Genomic DNA, 20,035 nt, shown 5'->3' with positions numbered 1-20,035 from the left:
ACACATTTGACCAACTCTTCATATCCTTAAAACACTACCCCTGATTCCGGCACAGTTGTATTTTTTACTTTTAGCCCCAACCATTCATATCTTTAGCTCCTCAGCCCCATTTGTTCTAGTGTCATTAGGTTCCCGGGCTGGTCCCGGGCTTGTATGGCGATGTAAGCACCACTGTCTGACAGTGGAGAACCCAATTTACATATAGGTTTCCGAAACGAAGGGCATTGCTATGGGACAGTGGGGCTAGAGAAAAAATTCAGCAATTAACGGTTGCAAAGAACTGGTGGATCTTTGAAAGGTCCAACAATGACTTTGTAGATTTGCTCTTCTCTGTGTGTGCAGTGGTCAATGGTAACATCTCCGGTCATAGACACACACTTGATTCCATCCAAATGATATTTCGATTAATTGGGCCTCCAATGTTTGCTCGAATATGAACAAGCAGGAACATGTCAATGATCCTTGTAGAGAATGAAAGAAAATTGATGAAATAACATAACGTCTCCACTAATTCATTGGGATAGAAAAGGATCTGGAAAAGTATTTTGAATAATGTTTTCTCACCACTCAATATAGGTCATAAAAACCTGCTGTTGCTTTCTTTCCTGTGGCCATTTCCTGCTCTGAGACTGGATCCAGTTTCCCACATGCTTTACGGGCTCTCGAGGGGAACTGGGACGTATCCTGCCTCCTAAAATATTTCCTCCCCTATTTCCTTTCTGACCTTACAACCAACCGCAAAGCAAGAGTTCCTTCTCTCCATGCACCTGCACACCTCTATGGACACTCATTAGTTTGCGATATAGGAATTTTTAGAAGTCATGTCATCCCTTCACGTGAATGCGCATAAAGCGGACTTCCGCTGGTCTGCTTCATGTCTGATGTCATTATGCCAATTATAACACTTTAAAAGTAATGGAAGATCGTCCTGGAGGAATTGTCTTTAGGAAATAGCTTATGCATGTATATGGATAATATAGGCCCAACTTAGGCTCTAAAACATGTGGTTTCCTTCTCCTCTGTAATAGTTCAACACCTGCATCCTTTTTTGGTCAGGAAAACTACTACACATCCTATATGCGGAAGCATTAAATATGCACATTATTATTTTTTTGAGGACATATTAACTTAATTTTGCTCCAGTATATGTTGATGGCTTGCAGAATCATAGCGTTGGGAGGTGTAAAGGTAGCAGCTGCGTTTGGGCCTAAAGGGACCTTAAGGCCGATGACAGAAATATCTCCTATAAACACATTACTTTGTCAACTATTGCTATAAAAATAGTACTAGATCTGTGTTTCAGTTGCAGCATGTGACAAGGTTGTCTACTGTCCATGCCAGATGGTTGTCCATGTAAGAAGGTTGTCCGCATAAAAATGTCTTTCATGTGACAAGGTTGTCCATGTAAGATGGTTGTCCATGTAAGAAGGTTGTCCATGTGAGAAGGTTGTCCACATAAAAAGGTTGTCCATGTGACAAGGTTGTCCATGTAAGAAGGTTGTCCATGTGAGAAGGTTGTCCCCATGAGATGGTTGTCCATGTGAGAAGGTTGTGCGCATAAGAATGTTCATGTGACAAGGTTGTCCATGTAAGATGGTTGTCCATGTAAGAAGGTTGTCCATGTGAGAAGGTTGTCCACATAAAAAGGTTGTCCATGTGACAAGGTTGTCCATGTAAGAAGGTTGTCCATGTGAGAAGGTTGTCCCCATGAGATGGTTGTCCATGTGAGAAGGTTGTCCGCATAAGAATGTTCATGTGAGAAGGTTATCCATGCCAGATGGTTGCCCATGTGAGAAGGTTGTCCATGTGAGAAGGTTGTCCATGTGAGAAGGTTGTCCATATAGGAAGGTTATCCATCTGACAAGGTTGTCCATGTAAGAAGGTTGTCCACATGAGATGGTTGCCCATGTGAAATGGTTGACCCCATTTCAAAGAGGTCTTTCATAAGACACTCACCCTCAATGGTTTCTGTTACTAGATTTCTATTCCTTGTTTGGGACATAAGAATAAGTTGTGATGTCATCATCTCTTACTTTTGTTGAGTCATAATCAAGGTCAGACTGGGTCACCAAAGGCCCAGATGTTCCTCCTGTGGGCCCATAGTTGAATACACTAAGAGGTCCTAAAGATCCAGAAGAAGATAACTCAATGGGGGTCATTTACTAAGGGCCCAATTTGCTTTTTCCCGATGTGTTACCCGAATATTTCCGATTTGCGCCGACTTCCCCTGAATTGCCCCGGGATTTTGGCGCACGCAATCAGATTGTGGCGCATCGGCGCTGGCATGCACGCGATGGAAATCAGGAAGCATGGCCAAACGAAAACCCGACGGATTTGGAAAAAACGCTGCATTTAAAAAAAAAATTGTTGCAAGACTCGCGCTTACCTTCACCAGGAATAGGCCGGTGAACTTGAGTGCATTTTGGTGGGCCTCGGGGAACATTCAGCGCAGCAGCGCCACCTGGTGGACGTTGGAGGAACTACCTTAGTGAATCCCGGCCGGACCCGAATCCTCCGCAGAGAACGCGCCGCTGGATCGCGAATGGACCGGGTAAGTAAATCTGCCCCAATCTGTTTTCCACTCTCCGCACTGAGTTGTCCATATGAGATGGTTTACTCTTTCATAATTCACTCATCCTATATGGTTTCTGCTACTAGATTTCCACTCATTATTTGGGATATAGGAATCCCAATATTGTTCCTTTATAATTTCTAACGCTTCATAGACACAACATGTCCATTTGGTGGGTCATAATCAAGGTCAGACCTGAGGCCCAAATGAGAGTTGAATACAATGAATGGCCTAGATATTTAGAAGAAGACAACTCAATCTGGTTTGCAGTTTCACTAGTGAGATGGTTTCCATGTGAGATGGTTGTACATGTGAGATGGTTTACCCTGGTTCAATGAGATCTTTCAAAAGTCTCTCATTCTGAATGGTTTCTGTTACTATAGTTCCACTCATCATATTTTGATATAGGTAATAGGCTGTGATTTTATTGTTTCCTTCTCTCCATAGACGGAACATGCCCATTCGGTGGGCCAAAATCAAGGTCAGACTGGTCCATCAGAGCCCCATGTAATCCTCCAGTGGGTTCAGAGTGTAAGACACTCAAAGGTCCCAGACATCCAGCTGAAGATAATTCAATCTGGAGACTATTTAATCCTTTTTCATAGGGTTTGATGGAAGTTGTTTGTTAGCAAAGCTCTATTTCATCAACTTCAAAAAATTATGAAATAGCTAATATCTTATAACTGGAACCCATATTGGGATTTAGGCTTGAGTGACCCCTTTCTCTCGACTGATCAACCACAGCACAAGGAGCATGAAAGAAGCAGAGGTCATTCAACATCTTCACAGATGAAGTACGGGTAGATATTTCCATAATGGGGCAGATTTACTTACCCGGTCCATTCGCGATCCGGCGGCTCGTTCTCTGCGCTGGATTCGGGTCCGGCCGGGATTTATTAAGGTAGTTCCTCCGACGTCCACCAGGTGGCGCTGCTGCGCTGAAGAGCGTCGGAATGCACTGGAATACACCGAGCTGGGCTGAGTGAAGGTAAGTGCAATTTCGAGACACATTTTTTATTATAATGCGCCGCTTTTCCGATTCTGTCGGGTTTTCGTCTGGCCACGCCCCCCGATTTCCGTTGCGTGCATGCCGGCGCCGATGCGCCACAATCCAATCCCGGGGCAATTCAGGGAAAATCGGCGCAAATCGGAAATATTCAGGTGACACGTCGGGAAAACGCGAATCGGGCCCTTAGTAAATGACCCCCAATGTGTTGTGAGAATCAAGTTGGCGACTATTACATTTTAGGACACTGTTACTCTTGCCCACACTTCAAATTGTCTACACTGACTGAGATACATAGTTTGACGTTGGCTTTTCCTTGCAGTGAAGTTAAACGCTATGCATACACTTCTCCCTTTCTGCCCGGCTATATGAGAAATGCCAGGTCTGTACATGTCACCAGAGCTGTCCAGTGTGTTGCGTTCTCTTTGATCACAGCCCCTCCTTTACTTTTCCTTTCTGCTCTTTGTCTTTGAGGACCCATGTTTCTTCTCACATAGGTGACATTCTGTCATCCCCCGTTTCGCTGTAGACTACAGAATAATCTCTATGGTGTTTGCCTACTTCTTATTTGCCCCTTCGAAAGAGTTTTGTACATTGTATTTGTAATACTTATATTACAATATATATTGTAGAGGTTTAGTAAAGGAACGGGGACACAGACTTAAAAATATTTCCAAAAACAGAACCTCCCCGGTGATTTACTACAAAAAAAAGCAAACAAAAACTGAATTTTCTTCGGCACAACCAAAAGCAAAACCTGCTCGTAGAGTGAAACCTGCCTATACCAGGCACCTTACTAGCAGGTCACAGCCATGTGCGCAGTCCTACACTTTGTGGTCTCAGTTGCTCCAAAATACAGAGCCCCACAGTGTGCACCCTTTTATGCACCTGCTGCAGGTGATCACACAGACATGTGTTCCAAAACCCGAGATGGACCATGGATTGGGAAACCCGTTCTCTCCTTTCCCAATCCAGCTCCAGGACCCCTTTATTCCGGCTTTTACCAGAAGCCAACTTTGGAAAGTCTCTGCTTTCCACTACTCACAACCAGGGGCGTAACTTGAGGGGGAGCAGAGGGTGCGGTTTCAAACGAGCCCAAGAGACTTAGGGGGCCCATAAGTTGTCACTTTCCCATATGAGAAGACTAGTACTATAAACCATGCATTATCTTCGGGGGCCTAGCACAGACTTTACCCTGGGGCCCATCAGCTTCAAGTTACGCCACTGCTCACAACAACTAACCCGGAGCCTAAAACATGTTAGGCAGAAACCTAGGGGAAATATATTTACCCTCAACGACTTTCTCCGACACTTTCACAGACTTTATAATAAAAGGGGGGTATTCCCACAAAGACAAGTTTCTTATATGTATTTAGGATAACAAAATAGCACATTCTCTAATTCACTGTTATTAACAAAAATACAGCATTTCACAGATATAATTCCAACCTGTCTCTACCAGTCCTGGTGGAGTTTAGACATCTGTGGAGCTGAGCTTCTCTCTGTCTCTAGCCCCCACCCTTGAATTCCAGGACCTGCTCACACACACACTTCCTGCAAGCAAACTTTAACACAGACAGATAAGACCTTTATTTCAGGCTAAGGGAGTAGATAGCAGAACTGTGTGTGTTATAGCTGAGTTAGCTGAGCTAAGAGTGTCATTGTGTGTTATATCCATCTCATGGATCTCTCATCTCTGATCTGTCTCATCTCTCTGTTTCTCAGAAGCTAAATGAGAATGTATATAAACCCTGAACCCTGATAATCTCAGCACATTGTCAGCACACAACATCTCACAGCACAGAGGGATCATGAAGTGTCTGCTTAGCGAGTCCCCGCCCACATTCTGGAATCTTACACTGACCATCACTGAGTGATAGGAGCTAAAACAGCAATAAATCTCAAATTATAAAGTAAGGGGTTAAAAATTATCTTTATTGCATAAACATCACGAGGGGATTGAAATTTGAGAATTTCCTTTCATGGGCAAACCCCTCTTAATACCATAAGGTAATTTTGGTTAATACACACAGTTATGTCACAGTACAGGGATAATACATACAGTGATGTCACAGTACAGGGATAATACACACAACGATGTCACAGTACAGAGATAATACACACAGTGATGTCACAGTACAGAGATAATACACACAGTAATGTAACAGTACGGGATAATAAACACAGTGCTGTCACAGTACAGAGATAATACACACAGGGATATCACAGTACAGGGATAATACACACAGTGATGTCACAGTACAGGGATAATACACACAGTGATGTCACAGTACAGGATAATACACACAGTGATGTCACAGTGCAGGGATAATACACACAGTGATGTCACAGTACAGGGATAATACACACAGTGATATTACAGTACTGGAATAATACACACAGTGATGTCACAGTACAGGGATAATACACACAGTGATGTCACAGTACAGGGATAATACACACAGTAATGTCACAGTACAGGGATAATACGCACAGTGATGTCACAGTACATGAATAATACACACAGTGATGTTACAGTACAGGGATAATACACACAGTGATGTCACAGTACAGAGATAATACACACAGTGATGTCACAGTACAGGGATAATATACACAGTGATGTCACAGTACAGGAATAATACACACAGTGATGTCACAGTACAGGGATAATACACACAGTGATGTCACAGTACAGAGATAATACACACAGTGATGTCACAGTACAGGGATAATATACACAGTGATGTCACAGTACAGGGATAATACACACAGTGATGTCACAGTACAGGGATAATATACACAGTGATGTCACAGTACAGGAATAATACACACAGTGATGTCACAGTACAGGGATAATACACACAGTGATGTCACCGTACAGAGATAATACACACAGTGATGTCACAGTACAGGGATAATATACACAGTGATGTCACAGTACAGGGATAATACACACAGTGATGTCACAGTTCAGAGATAATATACACAGTGATGTCACAGTACAGGAATAATGCACACAGTGATGTCACAGTACAGGGATAATACACACAGTGATGTCATAGTACAGAGATAATTCACACAGTGATGTCACAGTACAGGGATAATACACACAGTGATGTCACAGTACAGGGATAATACACACAGTGATGTCACAGTACAGAGATAATACACACAGTGATGTCACAGTACAGGGATAATACACACAGTGATGTCACAGTACAGGGATAATACATACAGTCCCCCATATTTTATACATTTTGCACAGTTCTGAAGGACTTGAAGAAGCCAAAATGTCTGTACTTCCTACACCTGGAGCAGGATATCTGTAGTGGTATCCATCTACTTGGCATTTCCCATGCGCCATGAAGGGTTAATGCAGCAATTCCATAGAAATCCTCGGTGTCCAAGTCTCAGAATTTCGTCGGAGCCTTGTGAAAAGTCTTTTGTTTCTCGCTCAACCTAAATTCTGGGCAGAGTATAATGGCATATTTATTTTCATATTTCTATCGCTCAGTTCCAGTTACATTTGTTAGGTTGGGAATTCAAGAAAGTCTTTCAAAAACAAGAGTCTTGGCCTGACAGCGATGTTGATGCTTATTGATAAAGTAATTGCAGTCTCAACCTCACATTTTGACCATCTGTCAACAGTCTCGCTAATCCTTACTTGTAAGCTGAGCCCTGCATGATAATCACATACTTGTATGGCCAAAAAAACCCAAAAACCTGGATATGATAACCCGACTATTGTAGAATAGAAAAGAATCACCAGAGCTGGTTAACATCGACTTAATCCCATCTTCCCTAAGCAGAATTACAGTAATTGCATAATGTGAATTATTGAATTGGGCAATTAAAGGTGTGGACATGTTCTATGAGCCTAAAGAGAAATGGACTCATTTGATATTATTATGTTTATTAGTTAGGATTTCTTTTTATGGACTTAACCTTTGGAGAACAAATATTGGCAGTAGAACTATAAAAGAACCATCTTCCATAACACTGTTCACTTCCTGTTCCCGTATCAGCAAACAGGAAGTGGTTGCTCAGCCAATCACAGGAAGAGGCAGGCTACCACTGCTGGTAGGAATTGGTTGAGTGCAGGGGCATAGCTGGAGATGGTGCTCGCTATGAGGTAACATGGCAGCAACAGGGTCTATTATGTGCTGTATTTTTGTTTGGGGAACACCCTAATCAAAAAACTCCTACTACAATAAGTATTTCTTAAGCAGAAAGGTTGTCAGGGGGTCAAGGCAATTTGAGCATGATCTATCAATCTCATTCCTGTACCCATCTCAGCACACAATGGGGCACATTTACTTACCCGTCCCGTCGTGTTCCATGCCGTGTGTTGTCTGATAAGGATTCGGGTCTGCCGCGATTCACTAAGATCGTGCGTCCAATTTCCTGCATGTGTCGCCTCCCCTAATTTTGGAGATACCCTAATTAATAGACCCCCATAATGAGATATAACCAGGGTACCCTAATCAAAATACCCCTATAACAAGATATTTCAGCTTATTCTAGTCAAAAGAACCCCATGATAACATAATAAGGTATCGCCAAGGCCTTGCAGTAGTACAAGATGGAACTATAGTGTTATCTCAGCCATCAAAGGTTCTGGAAGAATTAAGACCAACAATGTGTTCATCATCTATCACTTATCCAATGTTGGTTTCCTGGTATTAGGTTGTTTTTTTTTGCATTCATTTACATGGGAGAATGTCTGCTAATTAGAGATGAGCGAGCACTAAAATGCTCGAGTGCTCGTTATTCGAGACGAACTTTTCCAGATGCTCGAGTGCTCGCCTCGAATAACGAGCCCCATTGAAGTCAATGGGAGACTCGAGCATTTTTCAAAGGGACCATGGTTCGGGAATAAAATGTGTTAATTAATTGAAAAAGAATGTCTTCTGATAAGTTAGCAGATGTATGCAAACATCTGCAATCTATTCTTCACTGTTCCGCGCGTATATTATCTCCCGACAAGTTAGCAGATGTGAAGAACAGTGAAGAATAGAATAAAAACAGTGAACACAGGATCATTTAAGTGAAAAACACAGTGAAGAATAGATTGCAGATGTTCTGCACATCTGCTTACTTGTCGGGAGATACGCTGTCCCGGGATCCGCTGCTCTTCTTCCACTGAAGTCTCCCCGATGTCTCCGTGCCCTGATGTCTCCGTGCCCCTATGTCTCCGTGCCCCTATGTCTCCGTGCCCCTATGTCTCCGTGCCCCTATGTCTCCGTGCCCCTATGTCTCCGTGCCCCGATGTCTCCGTGCCCCTATGTCTCCGTGCCCCGATGTCTCCGTGCCCCGATGTCTCCATGCCCCGATGTCTCCGTGCCCCGATGTCTCCGTGCCCCGATGTCTCCGTGCCCCGATGTCTCCGTGCCCCGATGTCTCCGTGCCCCTATGTCTCCGTGCCCCTATGTCTCCGTGCCCTGATGTCTCCGTGCCCCGATGTCTCCGTGCCCCGATGTCTCCGTGCCCCGATGTCTCCGTGCCCCGATGTCTCCGTGCCCCGATGTCTCCGTGCCCCGATGTCTCCATGCCCCGATGTCTCCGTGCCCCTATGTCTCCGTGCCCCGATGTCTCCGTGCCGCTCCGTGCCGCTGCCCGATGTCTCCGTGCCCCGATGTCTCCGTGCCCCGATGTCTCCGTGCCGATCCCTGATGTCTCCGTGCCGCTGCCCGATGTCTCCGTGCTGCCGCTGCCCGATGTCTCCGTGCTGCCGCTGCCCCATGTCTCCGTGCTGCCGCTGCCCCATGTCTCCGTGCTGCCGCTGCCCCATGTCTCCGTGCTGCCGCTGCCCCATGTCTCCGTGCTGCCGCTGCCCCATGTCTCTGTGCTGCTCCCGGGTGTCTCTGTTCTGCTCCCCGTTGTCTCTGTCCTGCTCACCGTGTTCTTCAATGTGTTCTTCACACATATATATTGTTCTTCACATGCTATTTTGGGCGCACCGTTCCGTGCGCATCTCCCGACAAGTAAGCAGATGTGCCGAACATCTGTAATCTATTCTTCACTGTGTTCTTCACTGTGTTTTTCACTTAAATGATCCTGTGTTCACTGTGTTCACTGTTTTTATTCTATTCTTCATTGATCTTCACTGTGTTTTTTTAATTAAATGCTCGATCTCGAGCAGGGGAAATACTCGTCCGAGCAACGAGCCGTCTCGAGTACCTTAATACTCGAACGAGCATCAAGCTCGGACGAGTATACTCGCTCATCTCTACTGCTAATACTATTATTTCTCAATGGTGGCAGGTTTTGGAAAACAACACAAGTTTGCAGGGGATATCCCATCACCCCACAAACTGAATTCAGGAAAGGTAGGGTCCACTTGTGTTGTAGCGTAGATAGATGCAGCCAAACTCACATATGTACAATGCAAGAAAGTTAAAATTACTACAAAAAATGCAAGAAACACCAAATTCTAACCCAACAGGGCGAGAAACCTAAAGTTGCGCCCCAACAATGCAAGAAGCCCAACATTGCAAACCAACAACGCAAGAAGCCCAACACTGAAACCCAACAATGCAAAAAAAAACCAACAATGTAAAGCAACAATGCAAGAAGCCCAACATTGCAAACCAACAACGCAAGAAGCCCAACACTGAAACCCAACAATGCAAAAAAAAAAAACAACGTAAAGCAACAATGCAAGAAACCCAACATTGAAGCCCAACAATGCAGCCTATCAATGCAAGAAACCCAACATTTCAGCCTATCAATGCAAGAAGCCCAACATTGCAAACTAACAATGCAAGAAACCCAACATTGCAGCCTATCAATGCAAGAAGCCCAACAATGAAAACCCAACAATGCAAGAAACCCAACACTGCAACCCAACAATGCGAGAAGCCCAACATTGCAAACTAACAATGCAAGAAACCCAACACTGAAACCCAACAATGCAAGAAACCCAACAATGCAACCCAACAATGCGAGAAGCCCAACATTGCAAACTAACAATGCAAGAAACCCAACACTGAAACCCAACAATGCAAGAAACCCAACAATGCAAGAAACACAACAATGCAAGAAACCCCACATTGCAACCCAACAATGCAAGAAACCAAACATTGCAACCCAAAAATACAAGAAAGCCAACACTGAAACCCAACAATGCAAGAAGCCCAACATTGCAACCCAACAATGCGAGAAGCCCAACATTGCAACCCAACACTGCAACCCAACAATGCAAGAAACCAAACATTGCAACCCAAAAATACAAGAAAGCCAACACTGAAACCCAACAATGCAAGAAGCCCAACATTGCAACCCAACAATGCGAGAAGCCCAACATTGCAACCCAACAATGCAACCCAACAATGCAAGAAGCCCAACATTGCAACCCAACAATGCGAGAAGCCCAACATTGCAACCCAACAATGCAACCCAACAATGCGAGAAGCCCAACATTGCAACCCAACAATGCAACCCAACAATGCAAGAAACCCAAAGCTAAAACCCAACAATGTAAACCAACAATGCAAGGAACCCCAAATTCATTAAGAGCATCCAAATAAGTGGGTAAAACATGACACATAATTATTTTTTATTAACTATGTAGTCCTATAGGGTACAGTAAATATGAAGAATTGTAGAATCCAGTCTCCAAAGTTTTAAGATGTTCCAGCAGTAAAGAGAAACCCCAGTAGAGTATATTAATACACCTCTGCATTTGGATTGCTATATACTTGAACAGAACGCATATAATTAACGTCATATAATAGAGACGAATGGTCCATTATTAGAATATAATTTCACAGTCTCGGTTTGATCAGCAGCGCTGATTTTGTTTTCATTATGGCTGAGCGATGGTGCTTTTCCTATTGCATTTCTGCCATATGTTGGACTAAAGTATAGTCCATATTTTACGCTATGTGGCAGCTCCACATCTGGCTGCATTTAGTGTCTGAATGGAGAGATTTGATGAATGTTGCGGTTCAGAAATCATAGGTGTATTTATAGTGAATGCCACAGGTTTTAGAGAAAGATTGGATGTTGTATTGTTCTTCGGTTTACCTCTTACATCATGTGAGATAATTGGGATTGTCCTATTCGATCATGATGACCAGAGCACCGCTGAAGGGAGCGTGGAGGTAAATTTTGTATGTAAGTCTGGGGCCTGAGGATGTCTCCTCTATGTAAGAAGATAAAATCATTATAAATATGGGCCTAGAAGCCTAACGTTCCACTACGTTCCATTACGTTCCATTACGTTCTACTTCTCTACTTTGGGGCACTTCTTTCAGGTAATGACTGTAGTCCTATCCAATTTCATTTTAAATTAGTAAGTACCACCAGACAAATCTCAACAATTTAAGAACAGAATGAATGACCTTGTTGGTTGACGAATTGCGTCAATTTGGGAAGTGGGCCATCTATGCCATAATCCAATCGATGCTGGTAGAGAGTTCTAGGATTTGCACCTTTTAACCTCTATAAATGTATTTGGACTTTGGTGAAGGAAGTCTCCAGGTCACAATCATTAGTGTAGCTTTTGAATGGAAGTGATGGTATGGCCAAAGCTGTGGTCAATGGCTATCCAGAAGTCAGTAGAAGTAAGTACAACAGGTCAACAATAAGGTCAAAGTCAGAAAGAAGCAGACTCACGAGACATACAACAATACCAAGCTTGGATCCAAAACGGGACATTTTAACAAAATCCTCTATGTATTTTGTTAGTAGCTGTACTGCTCTCCTCCTTGGTGGAAACTCTCAACAATATAAGGATTTGGAGAACTTTTGGTGATTGTGGACATAACTACAAGAGTAACATGTACAGCAACTGCTTTAGGACCCAACAGCTAAGGCAACCAATTCCATAAAGAAGCCATTAATCATGGTGGAACATTTGTTTTACATTTTGATCCAAAAAGTTCAACTTAAAGGGAACCAGTAATCAAGGAGGTGATTTTTACCTGAAGACAAAATGCCTGGCTCCCTTCCAGCAGCATATGGTGAGTCCCAGAGGGATGGGGGGGGGGCAATTCAAACAGCATGAGCCATCTTCTCCTCAATCCCTCCTCCTCATTTGAGGGTATAGAGGACCATGAGTGAGGGGGGCGGGAATTGAGGGGAAGACGACTTGTGCCATTTGAACTGCCCCCCATCCCCCTGGAGCTCACCACACACTGCTGGAAGGGAGCCAGGTAATATAAGATAAAATCACTGGATTGGTTCATATTGCTGACAAAGACACTTTTGAAGTAAGCATGCCAAAGGCTACTGGAACCTGTCTGCAGGTAAAAATGACCTCCCTGATGACAGGTTCCCTTTAAGGCGGCAATACATATATGTAAAGACATCACAATTTAAATTTTTTGGTGTATTTCTGTTACTGGAGTTGTCCATGTTTCCTGACAGACCTTCCATCTTCATTTTACTGGGAGGAAATCCAACTATTGAGCAAAAACATCTTAATATGGACACATACCACACATCTGAGCTTAGTCCAAGTGACACGGCTCAGTGGTTAAGACTCTCTAGCTCTGGTGTCCTCTGTATAATCCCATCTCAGTTGACCACACTCTTATGGAATGCTTTTGTTCCATTATTCTATAAGGCTTTGCAGTTGATGAGCAAATATAGAAGACATGAAGAGATATCTTACAACCTTGTAAATGCAGAGTTTCCAGATGGTATCAACATGAAGATAGGTTTCTAGAAATAATTGACTTCAATTGTCAGATGTCATGGACCTGAGCGTATAAATTGTTCTTGACTTCAATTGTTCTTTTTAAAAGTTATCTATTTCATTACACCCATTAATGAATGAGATCCTTCTATCTAGAATTTTTTTGTTCCATATGGGATTTTTAAAAAATGAAATTAACTCGTCTACTGTTTCCACAACTCCAAGGTTAAAGGAAACCTACCATTTAGAATGGCAGGGGTAAGCTGTAAGTACCGAGCACCAGCTCAGGGTGAGCTGGTGCCGGTACTTACTTTCGTTAGTGTTATAAACCGCGGTATCGCGGTTTTAACACTTTTTAAACTTTAGAGCAGAAGGGGCTTCGGCGCTGCGCGTGACCGTGTGCGCGCAACATCTCCGCTATTTCCTATGGAGGCGCGCGGGCGATCGTGCGCACGCAGCGCCGAAGCGTCTTCTGCTCTAAAGTTTATAAAGTGTTAAAACCGCGATACCGTGGTTTATAGCACTGACGAAAGTAAGTACCGGCACCAGCTCACCCTGAGCTGGTGGTCGGTACTTACAGCTTACCCCTGCCATTCTAAATGCTAGGTTTCCTTTAAAAAATACTAATAACATCATAAATACATAAAATATATAAAGGTCTAACAGCATTACAGGTAGTCCCCCGGATATGTACAAGATACCATAGGTTCTGTGGGTTTGTTCTTAAGTTAAATTTGTAAGTCAAAACAGGAATATTTTGTAGATGTAACTCCAGGCAAATTATTTTTTGATCCTTGTAACAATTGAATTTTAAAAATGTTGTATTTTTATGGGAACAAGGATTAACAATAAGGTTTCATTGGAAACACCTTACAGTTGATTATTGCACATTTGGACTAATGTTCAGTAAATTCTAAGCATCCAGAGAGCTTGATCAATGGTCACAGTGGGCAGAGAGGTATGTCTGTAACTACGGGTCGTCTGTAAGTCAGATGTTGTTAACTCTGGGACTGTCAGTAATATAAAAAAAAAGTTTGTTTATTTGGTTAATTCCAAGTTGACCTATTCTCACAAAAAATCATGAACTATAATATAAAATATTGGAAGATATTAGCATTTCCCACGTCTTTCACCACCTTTTTGTTCTCATTCCCTGCACGTAAAATGTTTGTGATACACCTGTACTCAGTGAGCAGCATCTGCTACTCAGGCCTCTGATCCTTTCTTGAGGCACTGAGCATCTACTGCCACCAGTCATGGGATTTATTCAGGACTTATGATCCTGTTGCTAAAAGTTAAAGTTAAAAGGTTAAAACAGGTGAACAACAGGGTCAATCAGATAACCTCCTAAGTATTAGTTCCAAGCCAAATCGGTCTGGTGGTACAATGGGGCACATTTACTCAGGTCTGACAGAGTTCAGCTTCTTCTTCCTGGTGTATGTACGTGCATTGTCTTGCGACACAATTTGAATATTAAATCCTGTGCTCAGTCCGAATCAGTCAGATCGTCCGATGGGCCCCCCCCGATTTCTGTCACATGGGAGCTGGCGCAGCTGTGCCAAAAAACGATCATGTGTGACCCATCCCAGCGCAGACTTGCTAAATACCTGTCCAAGCTGTGCAAAACCCGAAACCGTCGGAAAGCCAAATCGATCTGGTGGTACAATGGGGCACATTTACTTACCTGCCCTGACACGTTCCCCAAAAGTGCATTGTCTAACCGTAATGCACTCTGCCGTGATTCACTAAGATCGTGCGCCCGATATCCTGCATGTGTCACTTCCCCGCTCAGGTCCCCGGGAGTTCACCTTCTTCTTCCTGGTGCATGTAAGTGCTTGGTCTTGTGACACAATTTGAAAGTTAAATCTCGCCCTCAGTCCTGAATCAGTCGGATCATCCGACGGCACACCTCTCAATTTCCGTTGCACGAAAGCCAGTGTAGCTGCGCCAGAATCCGATCGCATATGACAAAATCCCCAGTTAAATACCTGTCACAGTGGCGCAAATCCCAAAAAGTCAACGAAAGTCTGGCCGCGGACCTTTAGTAAATAAGCCCCATTGGGTCCACAACCTGATGTCCATGTAATATTTTCCTCCTGAATTGGATATCCCGTGATTTGTATGGAACTGCAGAATAAAGTTAGCTTCATAAAAATGTCTTCAGCTTCCTTTTCCAGAATCGCAAGAATCTTCTGGCAGTGGGATGGGAAGGGGGCCGGGGGAGGGGGGTACTAGTGTGTAGCAGTCAGAAGTAGTAGTAGTAGTTGGGACATAAATGCAACGACAGGCGGCTCGAGAGGTGAAAGGGAATGCGGAGAGGTAAGTATAAGATTTTATTGTTTTTATACCCCCGTCCAAGCCTTATATAAACTTATTTTAAAAGCCCTGAAAACCCCTTTAAAGGGATTCTCCAGCCATATCAAGTTAGGCCCTATCTACAGGATGAGCCTAACTTTCTGATTGGTGGGGGTCTCAGTGATGGGGGCTCCAGAATGGGGGTCTGCTCCAGATTCAGAGAGCAGCCGGTCACGCATGTGCCGGCTGCTCTATTCGTCTTTATGATGCTAATGAAGATTGCCGAGCGTGGCTCTCGGCTATTACCGTCAGCGCCATAGAGATGTCCAGATCAGAAATGTAAAAACTATAAATGGATGAAGCATTGTTAAGGGTGCGTATGCGACTAGCTGCTCTGGACATCTTGAGCGCAACAGGGGTACAACGGACCCCTGTTCTCGAGATCCGCCAACGATGATCAGCAAGTTAGGCCTTTACCTGTGGATAAGGCCTTACTTGATTTGGCTGGAGGACCCCTTTAAGCTTAGAGGGATCTCATTTTTAACCTTTTTATAGCCACCTTGTGGAAGAAACCATCTTTTGGTTCATTACAGTTCAATACAGCTTTATTTCTATTGTAAGTACATTGACCCCTGTAGTATCACCCCACAAGATAAATACTAGTAATGATTAAACCCAACAACCGTCTCACCTTCTCCTGCATTTTATTGTGGATTCATAAGATAGGAAATTATTCTGTATTCAGCTTTACTTTTCTGTAAAAAAAATGAATTGGGTCTTGGTTAGACAATGGCGGCTTTGTACCTAATCTTATCTATGGCCCTTGTATTTCTGCAATATTGTAAATTTTATGACATTTGGGCGATAAAAAAAACTCCAGTTAAATATTTTATTTTCTTGTTAGCGTGATGCAATATAATAGTTTCTCAGCCCTCCGGTTACTTATTCTCCAACATCCGCGGAGTGGACTTTGAACCTGAGTCTGTATCTACTGTAGTAGGGAACGTGATAACTCCAGACTTAGCAGAGATAAGCCGAGGCTGGGCCCGGAGATAAGATTAGGTTGTGTGGGTGCAAGGTAGGGAGGAAACAAGGTGTTGCTTTATGGGCATATCGTTTTGGCATAAAAACAGGAAACAAATATGTATTACTCAAATTTTGATATCCTGTCTCGTTGGCCGATGTCCATGAAAGTTTAGGATTAAACATTGCAGAATAAAATCCAAGATGTTAGGAATTTATACTGTATCAGGTTGAACAAAGACAAAGTGCATCAAGTACAACTGATAATTCAGTTAGTTCAGTGTTGATTCTGAAGAAGGAAAAAAAAAATTCCATGAGGCCCATTTCGAATGAAATTTGTTCCTGATCACGGACCGTCCAATATATTTGGTGGAGGATATAAGTGTTTGATCTGTGAGGGGCTCACTACTGGGATCCCTACTGATCACAAGATGATCAATGGCGTTATGACAACTAGAAACCCCACTGATCACAAGATCCCCACTGATCAGTGGGTGGGTCTGAACAGTAGTATCTCCAATGATCACAAGATTGGCAGTTTCTTCCTCCCCTATTAATGATTGTGGCATCCGTACTCATCCGTACGGCTCACAGAGGCATCCGTACTCATCACAAGACCAGAGGTTCCTTGCACCTCTATCGATGATTAGTGGGGGTATGACTATTGGCATCCCAACCAATCATAAGGTTGAAGGTCCCTTGCTCCTCGGTTAATGATCAGTGGGGGAGGGGGTTCTGAAACTAGGAGCCCCACTGATCACAAGATTGAAGGTCCCTAGCTCCTCTATTAATGATCAGTGTGTGTGGGGGGTCTCACCAGTAGGATCCCCACTGATCACAAGATTGAAGGTCCCTTGCTCCTTGGTTAATGATCAGTGGGGGAGGGGGGTCTGACCAGTAGGATCCCCACTGATCACAAGATTGAAGGTCCCTAGCTCCTCGGTTAATGATCAGTGTGTGTGGGGGAGTCTGACCAGTAGGATCCCCACTGATCACAAGATTCAAGGTCCCTTGCTCCTCGGTTAATGATCAGTGGGGGAGGGGGGTCTGATAGTAGGATCCCCACTGATCACAAGATTGAAGGTCCCTTGCTCCTTGGTTAATGATCAGTGGGGGAGGGGGGTATGACTAGTAGGATCCCCACTGATCACAAGATTGAAGGTCCCTAGCTCCTCGGTTAATGATCAGTGTGTGTGGGGGAGTCTGACCAGTAGGATCCCCACTGATCACAAGATTGAAGGTCCCTTGCTCCTTGGTTAATGATCAGTGGGGGAGGGGGGTCTGATAGTAGGATCCCCACTGATCACAAGATTGAAGGTCCCTAGCTCCTCTTTTAATGATCAGTGTGTGGGGGGGAGTCTGACCAGTAGGATCCCCACTGATCACAAGATTGAAGGTCCCTTGCTCCTCGGTTAATGATCAGTGGGGGAGGGGGGTCTGATAGTAGGATCCCCACTGATCACAAGATTGAAGGTCCCTAGCTCCTATATTAATGATCAGTGGGGGAGGGGGGTCTGACCAGTAGGATCCCCACTGATCACAAGATTGAAGGTCCCTAGCTCCTCTATTAATGATCAGTGGGATGAGGGAGTCTGACAGTAGGATCCCCACTGATCACAAGATTGAAGGTCCCTAGCTCCTATATTAATGATAAGTGTGTGGGCGGGTCTGACCAATAGGATCCCCACTGATCACAAGATTGGGCGTTTTCTTCCTTCCCAATTAATGATTGGTGGAGTCTGACAAGTGAGATCCCAATGATCAAAAGACTGGGGTCCCTTCTATTATTGATAGGAGGAGGAATGACTACTCGGATCTCAGGAATCACAAGATTGGAGATCCCTACTCTCCCATGAGAAAAGCATGTCAGGCATGTGTACTGTGTCTTTGTTTGTTCTCTTTCATTCAGTTCCATAGACACTAAGGGGCACACCGGTTTTTACCCCCACCTTAATACCTCCTAGCACAACACAGTTTGTGCCAAAATTATGACCAGGTGCATAAGCCACCACAGACCTCACTACCCAAGTGTGAAAGCTCACTACAATTGACTGGAGTCCTCTACTCCCCAAAGTTAAATTGTGGTGAGCTTTCATGTTAGTCTTCTGACGTAAAAGTTAGAGATTCTGATAGGAAGCTTTCCCCTGCCACTACCAAAAACCTCTTTTTGGAAAGAGACAAGGTTGATGCTCAAAACTTTTTGGGCAAATGTAGGAGAAAAAGATGCAAATCAACAGTTTGCACTAACTTCTAAACCAAGAAGGCATTGACATGTGGCCCCCATTGAATGGAGTCGTAGGACGCAGGCTATCTTCAGCAGACACATAGGGGCTCATTTACTAAGGGTCCGCAGAGCGCATTTTCGTCAGGTTTCCCGATGATTTCCGTTTTGCGCCGAATTTCCCCGGGATTTTGGCGCACGCGGTCGGATGTTGGCGCGTCAGGGGGCGGGCCGGTGGACAACCCGACGGATTCGGACAACGTGAGGGATTTAACATATAGAATTGTGTCGCAAGCCACACACTTACAAGCACCAGGAAGAAGATTGTGAGCTCCGGCTGACCTTGGCGCGGAAGCGACACATGCAGGAACTCGGGCGCATGATCTTAGTGAATCACGGCAGACCCGAATCCTCGTCGGACAACGCGCCACGGGATCGCGTCAGGACCCAGTAAGTAAATCTGCCCCATAGAAGTGAATGGAGTAGTGGGGGAGATTTATCAGAAGTTTCTGAGGTAAAACTCTTCTAGTTTCCCATGGAAACCAATCAAAGCTCAGGTTTAAATTTATAAACAGATGTAGGAAAATGAAAGCTGAGCTCTGATTGGTTTCCATGGACAACTAGAACAGTTTTACCTCAGACACTTCTGACAAATCCCTCCCAGTGAAGGAATTAGTGAAGGAGCACATTTTGAGAGGAAATGTTTGACCTTCACCGATCAGACAGTTATCCCCAGAAAATAAAAACAGGAAAAAAAGTTTATTACATATAAGGACTGTAAAATATCATTAATATTGTCTAAATCTTGAAGAGAACATTTACATCTCCGTCGATATCCTGGTCCTTCCAAATGTACAATCACGAGTTCCCAACTACCGCTATGTGAGCTATTGCTGCTCCCATACACTGATATCCACCGCTCATGTCTTAACCTATTTTTATCTAAAAAAAAAAAATCTAAAGTTTCATAGAAGCTTCTTATGTAGGATAATTATCTGTTTCAGAGCCTCGGTGCCAACCTCCCGTACCCGATGACTGAGAAGCTTCTGGCGCGATGAAAGACAATGGCACCACAAATATACATTCCTCTGCTACACAACAAAAATCACAAAATTTACTTTTACTTTTTTTTTACAATGAATAAGGAAATTCCAAATTCAAAGAGGAGGTCATAGGTATCTATGGCAACAGAGTCTCCTATCAGGAAGGGGTTAGGCCCCTTACACACAGGGGTGATCCTAAACTCTCTCCTGAGGCAAACTATAGATTGGC

The 20,035-nt window shown here is 43.8% G+C and overlaps 1 long non-coding RNA gene across 1 annotated transcript; it reads right to left on the bottom strand.

Annotated features, from left to right (window-relative positions):
• Positions 1-6,777: 6,777 nt before the first annotated feature.
• On the bottom strand, positions 6,778-19,219 carry LOC140069033 (uncharacterized). The gene is made up of 3 exons (XR_011848685.1): positions 19,071-19,219; positions 16,211-16,274; positions 6,778-7,047 (listed from the first exon to the last, which is right to left on the bottom strand). It is a non-coding gene; the product is annotated as an uncharacterized lncRNA (long non-coding RNA).
• Positions 19,220-20,035: the final 816 nt, after the last annotated feature.

Source organism: Engystomops pustulosus, chromosome 7, assembly GCF_040894005.1.
Source record: "Engystomops pustulosus chromosome 7, aEngPut4.maternal, whole genome shotgun sequence".
Lineage (NCBI taxonomy): Eukaryota > Metazoa > Chordata > Amphibia > Anura > Leptodactylidae > Engystomops > Engystomops pustulosus.
The sequence above is the reverse complement of the archived record's forward strand: the minus strand, read 5'-3'. Positions and strand labels throughout refer to the sequence as shown.